The sequence below is a fragment of the Coregonus lavaretus genome (genome assembly GCF_964263955.1).
Source record: "Coregonus lavaretus genome assembly, chromosome: 1".
NCBI classification, from domain to species: Eukaryota; Metazoa; Chordata; class Actinopteri; order Salmoniformes; family Salmonidae; genus Coregonus; species Coregonus lavaretus.
This window is the reverse complement of record NC_139988.1, coordinates 13,465,891-13,472,514: the sequence shown is the minus strand read 5'-3', so window position 1 is coordinate 13,472,514 and position 6,624 is coordinate 13,465,891. Positions and strand designations below refer to the sequence as shown.

The following is a 6,624-nucleotide window of genomic DNA, read 5'->3' as shown; positions in this document are numbered from 1 at the left end:
TGGCAAAATCCAAGCAGGCTGTCGTGTCTTTTACTGAGGAGTGGCTTCCGGAGTGGCCACTCCACCATAAAGGCCTGATTGGTGGAGTACTGCAGAGTTGGTTGTCCTTCTGGAAGGTTCTCCCATCTCCACAGAGGAACTCTGGAGCTCTGTCACCTCCCTGACCATTGCCCTTCTCCCCCGATTGCTCATTTTGGCCGGGCGGCCAGCTCTAGGAAGAGTCTTGGTGGTTCCAAACTTCTTCCATTTAAGAATGATGGAGGCCACTGTGTTCTTGGGGACCTTCAATGTTGCAGAAATAGTTTGGTACCCTTCCCCAGATCTGTGCCTCGACACAATCCTGTCTCGGAGCTCAGCGGACAATTCCTTCGACCTCATGGCTTGGTTTTTGCTCTGACATGCACTGTGGGACATTTACATTTTAGTAGACGCTCTTATCCAGAGCAATTAGGGTTAAGTGCCTTGCTCAAGGGCACATCGACAGATTTTTCACAGAGTCGGCTTGGGGATTAGAACCAGCAACCTTTCGGTTACTGGCACAACGCTCTTAACCACTAAGCTACCTGGGACCTTATATAGACAGGTGTGTGCCTTTCCAAATGATGTCCAATCAATTGAATTTACCATCTCAAGGATGATCAATGGAAACAGGATGCACCTGAGCTCGATTTTGAGTCTCATAGCAAACGGTCTGAATACTTATGTAAAATATATATATATATTTTTTTTATACATTTGCAAAAAGTCTAAAAACCTGTTTTCGCTTTGTCATTGTGGGGTTTTGTGTGTAGATTGCTGAGGAATATTTTTTATTTAATCAATTTTAGAATAAGGCTGTAACGTCACAAAATGTGGAAAAAAGGGGTCTGAATGCTTTCCGAATGCACTGTAAACCGTGTATGCGGCAGAGCCACATAGTGAAATAACAGTTAGAAGCCTAATAATTATCTTTGAATGATAAATGATCTACTAAGGTAGAGCCTACAGTATAAACTGTTCTCTAAATGCCATATAAATATGTATGTGAGATCACTACTGGGTCGTCCTGTCTAAATATAGCCCACACAGATGGGTCTGGTGAGTCATAGTGGGGCTAAATGTGGGGCTGGGGCATCATGTCATGTGCACAACAATCGTCAGCCATAATAGATATCTTTCTTTGAGACCAGAGGCCGGCATTCTTCTCTCAGCATGTTCATTAGGCTGTCCCCCTCTATCTACAGTCAGTCAGTGGCTCATTACTGGAAAACAGTAAGGGAAAAGAAGCCCCTGGAGAGCTTTGTTGGTGTGAGTATTTTGAATTGGAATGAGATTGCACTGTATTAGACACCAAAGTCCTGAAATAAAAACCATACGATTTAACGATTAATTGTCAAATTGCTCAGTTCAGATCCTGAGACAAAGAGCCAGAAGTAAGGACCTCTCTCTCTTAGATTGGGGCTACATGGAGCTTCAGCCACATCGCTTGTTACACCCATCCAGTCCTTTGGCTTTCATACCTGGGGCTTCTTCAGGAAATGGCTAAGGGGTGGCTAGTTAGACTCATTTAGGATGGGACAAGTTTAGGGCAACCATCCCACCTGTACCCCGCTCCCCTGCCCTTAACCCCACCCAACTCTGGAGCCTCTCTAGCTGGAGCCTGTGTTCTGCAGGCTATGTCTCACCTCCTCCTCCTCCCCTCTCTCTCCCTCGCCCCTCTCTCCCTCTCCTCCTGCAGCTTGGCTATCTGGATGCTGACTCAACTCCTCCTGCCTTCAATAAATAAAAGTCACATCTTTAAGCTAGAATTGTCCTCTCAGTGACGATAGTTAATGTTTTCCAAGGAGTCATGGGATACATAACAAATAATACAACATTACTCTCTCTCTCACACACACACAAACACAGAGAGAGAGAGAGAGAGAGAGAGAGAGAGAGAGAGAGAGAGAGAGAGAGAGAGAGAGAGAGAGAGAGAGAGAGAGAGAGAGAGAGAGAGAGAGAGAGAGAGAGAGAGAGAGAGAGAGAGAGAGAGAGAGAGAGAGAGAGAGAGAGAGAGAGAGAGAGAGAGAGATCAGATACACATGACAGCTGCCAGCAGAAGTTGCTAGCTAGCTCGTAGCTGACGTTAGCTACATTAGGAGGGCTAAGCTAGCAGTTGGTTGGCTAACGCTACATCGACAGCATACAACTAATATAGCTCCTAGCCTACATGATGCAAAATAAAGACATATTTAGCTATAAATGTATCACCGTTTGCATTCAACGCTTTGTTTGCAAGCTAACTTGATAGCATGTTTCTATGGAAACCCCGGCGTTGTCCGTCTGTGTAATTCTTCCGTGTAAAAAATTGGTTTGTGAAAAACAAAAAGTAAAGTACCGCCCATAATGACAAAAAAAACCTGTTTCTAATAACAAATTATAATATACAAACTTCTTAAGGTCTTTAATGGGTGGAGACAACTTCATCAAATAGCTGCTATGGCCCTCTTTTATGCAGGCACATGAGACAACATGATGTTGATTGCTTTGTAAAGTAATTTATTCTTATGAAAAATGAATGTAAAGCGTTCACCATGCTGATAGAGATAGAGCTAGAGACTGGTTGCTCATTGACAGCCAGCCACAGAAGTTACGTGCTGCGGCCATGCAGAGAGACAAAGGAAGCTAATGACAGAGGACAACAATACACTCGTCTGGAACTTACCTTACTCACCTGATTTACTCTACCTGCCTGTGGTCACATGAGTCATCATGACTATCATCAGCTACCTGCTTATCCCCCCACCCCTCTCTCTCTCTTTCCCTCTTTCTATCTTTCTCTCTTGCTCAGCTACTGTATACAGAATTAATAACTTAGTCCGTGGGCGAGCGGAAAAATTTGTCCACTTTGGGGTGGCAAAGCTTTGATGGTATTAAATTGTTCACCACAAGCCCCTGATCAAATTGATTTATCATACCCTCTCTAAAAAAATTAGCTTTCTATGTTTTTCACACCTTTAGATATCTTGTTGTATGGGAGTCTATGCAATAGAATTTTCGCAGGCTGAAGAATGTTGAGACAAGTTGGAATGTTCAGATGCTCATTGAAAATTTCTGTATCAAACAACAATTTAACATTCTATTGGTTGGAAATAATCTAAAAAGAACATGGGATTTGGTTAATATTTGCCATCAGAGCTAATGATTTACCTAGACTGACTGATCATTGAAACAACAGTGTTACAAATAGCAGAACTACATATTTGTTTTAGGGAGATTGTTCATACTGGGAAATGATACTAGTCCTGGGAAATGATACTAGTCCAAGAGATCTAAATCTGGTAGCGTATTAGTTTTATAGTTGCCACCTGTAATAGTCTGCCGTGTGGTGCCAGGATAACAACCTCTCCCTCAACGTGGTGGTCCTCTGTAGCTCAGCTGGTAGAGCACGGCGCTTGTAACGCCAAGGTAGTGGGTTTGATCCCCAGGACCACCCATACACAAAAATGTATGCACGCATGACTGTAAGTCGCTTTGGATAAAAGCGTCTGCTAAATGGCATATTATTATTATTATTACAAAGGAGATGATTGTGGACTACAGGAAAAAACAAGAGGACTGAGCACGCCCCCATTCTCATCGACGGGGCTGTAGTGGAACAGGTTGAGAGCTTCAAGTTCCTTGGTGTCCGCATCACCAACAAACTATCATGGTCCAAACACACCAAGACAGTCGTGAAGACTAGCTAGCGTTAGCGCAATGACTGGAAGTCTATGGGTATCTAGTAGCATGCTAGAAGCATTTTGTAGAGTCCACTACATCACTGGTCATAACATATAATGCGGTGATTACACCACATTTAGCTACCTCCGACACGTGGGTATCATACCAACATATAACCAGTGGTGGAAAAAGTACTCAATTGTCATACTTAAGTAAAAGGAAAGATACCTTAATAGAAAATGACTCAAGTAAAAGTGAAAGTCTTCCAGTAAAATACTACTTGAGTAAAAGTCTAAAAGTATTTGGTTTTAAATGTACTTAAGTATCAAAAGTAAATGGAATTGCTAAAATGTATGTAAGTATCAAAAGTAAAAATATAAACCATTTCAAATTCCTTAAATTAAGCAAACCAGATGGCAGAATGTTATTTTTTAAATTTATTGGCGGATAGCCAGGGGCACACTCCAACACTCATTTGTGTTTAGTGAGTCTGCCAGATCAGAGGCAGTACGGATGACCAGGGATGTTCTCTTGATAAGTGTGTGAATTGGACCATTTTCCTGTCAAAATGTAATGAGTACTTTTGGGTGTCAGGGAAAATGTATGGAGTAAAAAGTACATTATTTTCTTTAGGAATGTAGTGAAGTAAAAGTAAAAGTTGGCAAAAATATAAATAGAAAAGTAAAGTACAGATACCCAAAAAAACTACTTAAGTAGTACTTTAAAGTATTTTTACTGAAGTACTTTACACCTCTGCATATAACCCACAGACATGGACCTTAATGAAAATCATAATTAGATTTTGGCACCCCAAAGTGGACAAATATCTGAATCTGGAGGGCTTTAGGACCGAGCCCTCTAACGCCAGTTTCCTAGTCATTCCCTATAATATAAACGCACATGAGAAGGAGGCGTGAACGCATGGTCCGGACCAGAAGACGCAACTAAAGACAAAGCATCCTTAGGTAAGAACAACCCTGATCATTAGGCAACTGCTAAACATTGGCATGATTGAAGTTCCATACCCGTTGATAATGTTGTAAGACAGCTGTAATTTAAAATACCGATTGCTGAAGTCCGTTTTTCGATCAGTCGTGACTCGTGGCGATTCTTGCAGCCTCGGAGCGCCAAGTCTAGGACCAAAAGGCTCCTTAACAGCTTCTACCCCCAAGCCATAAGACTGATGAACAATTAATCAAATGGCCACCCGGACTATTTACATTGACACATCTACACCCAAGCCATAAAACTGCTGAACAATTACCTTCTCCATGTGTTTTTACACTGCTGCTACTTGCTGTTTATTATCTATGCATAGTCACTTTACCCCTACCTACATGTACAAATTACCTCGACTAACCTGTACCCCCGCACATTGACCCCCTGTATATAACCACGTTATTGTTATTTTATTGTTACTTTTTATTCTTTTTTACCTTAGTTTATTTAGTAAATATTTTCTTAACTCTTTCTTGAACTGCATTGTTGGTTAAGGGCTTGTAAGTAAGTAAGCAGTTCACGGTAAGGTCTACACCTGTTGTATTCGGCGCATGTGACAAATAACATTTGATTTGATTCAGTGGTGTTTATTATAAAGCTTCATTATAAGAGCTTTCATACAAAAGCATCACTTCATATCGATATTGCATGACTTATTATTTTTGTCTGTAGGCCTATAACAGGCATTTCTAAAGCCCCTATGGTCATTTTTGCACAACTGTAGCTGTGTAGCCTAAAGACCCGATGTTGAATTACTTTGGATTTATTCAATGTCAGGCATAAATGAGCGTTTGGATCAAGTACGTTTCCTCTCACAACCTCTACAAGCCAGAATATTCAATAAAAATATATTTTAACGTACTTTACCATTTGTCCATGTGGTTGGTCCTTTTGCAGGTAGGAATGTGAGACAATATATCAACAGGAAATAATATATATCAATAATTACATAAACTTTTCAAAGGGCAGGTAGTGTGTTCAGATTTATATCACCTGAAGCATGCTTAGAACCATGCAAACACGTGCACGAGCTCGGCAAGTATGCATGGGTCTCCTGCATGTATTTTCATCTTGTGCCATTTCAGGTGATAGAAATATGAACTCACAAGCAGCGCTTTGAAAAGTGGATGTAATTATACTTTCCTGTGGATATATTGTCTCACACTCCTACCTGCAAAAGGACCAACCACACGGCCAACCATTGAAGTAAGTTCAAATATAATGTAGAGGTAGTGAGATGAAACTTTCCTCATCCAAACACTCATTTGTTACAGGGCTTGCAAACTATTAGACTACAAAGGGAAGCACAGCCGCGAGCTGCCCAGTGACATGAGCCTACCAGACAAGTTAAATTACTTCTATGATCGCTTTGAGGCAAGCAACACTGAAGCATGCATGAGAGCATCAGCTGTTCCGGATGACTGTTTGATCACACTCTCCATAGCCGATGTGAGTAAGACCTTATAAACAGGTCAACATTCACAAGGCTGCAGGGCCAGACAGGTTACCAGGACGTGTACTCCGAGCATGCGCTGACCAACTGGCAAGTGTCTTCACTGACATTTTCAACCTGTCCCTGACTGAGTCTGTATTACCAACATGTTTTAAGCAGACCACCATAGTCCCTGTGCCCAAGAACACTAAGGTAACCTGCCTAAATGACTACAGACCCGTAGCACTCACGTCTGTAGCCATGAAATGCTTTGAAAGGCTGGTCATGGCTCACATCAACACCATTATCCCAGAAACCCTAGACCCACTCCAACTTGCATACCACACCAACAGATCCACAGATGATGCAATCTCTATTGCACTCCACACTGCCCTTTCCCACCTGGACAAAAGGAACACCTACGTGAGAATACTATTCATTGACTGCAGCTCAGCGTTCGACACCATAGTGCCCTCAAAGCTCATCACTTTATTTGTATTTATTTATTTTAC

General features: G+C 41.7%; 1 protein-coding gene across 1 annotated transcript in view; it reads left to right on the top strand.

Moving 5' to 3' along the window:
* Positions 1 to 4,594: 4,594 nt before the first annotated feature.
* LOC311128664 (monocarboxylate transporter 4-like) overlaps positions 4,595 to 6,624 on the top strand; it is a gene marked incomplete at its 3' end in the record, with an annotated part of 28,397 nt that continues 26,367 nt past the window's right edge. Inside the window, exon 1 of the mRNA XM_084160860.1 lies at positions 4,595 to 4,646. The remainder of the gene's footprint in view (positions 4,647 to 6,624) is intronic.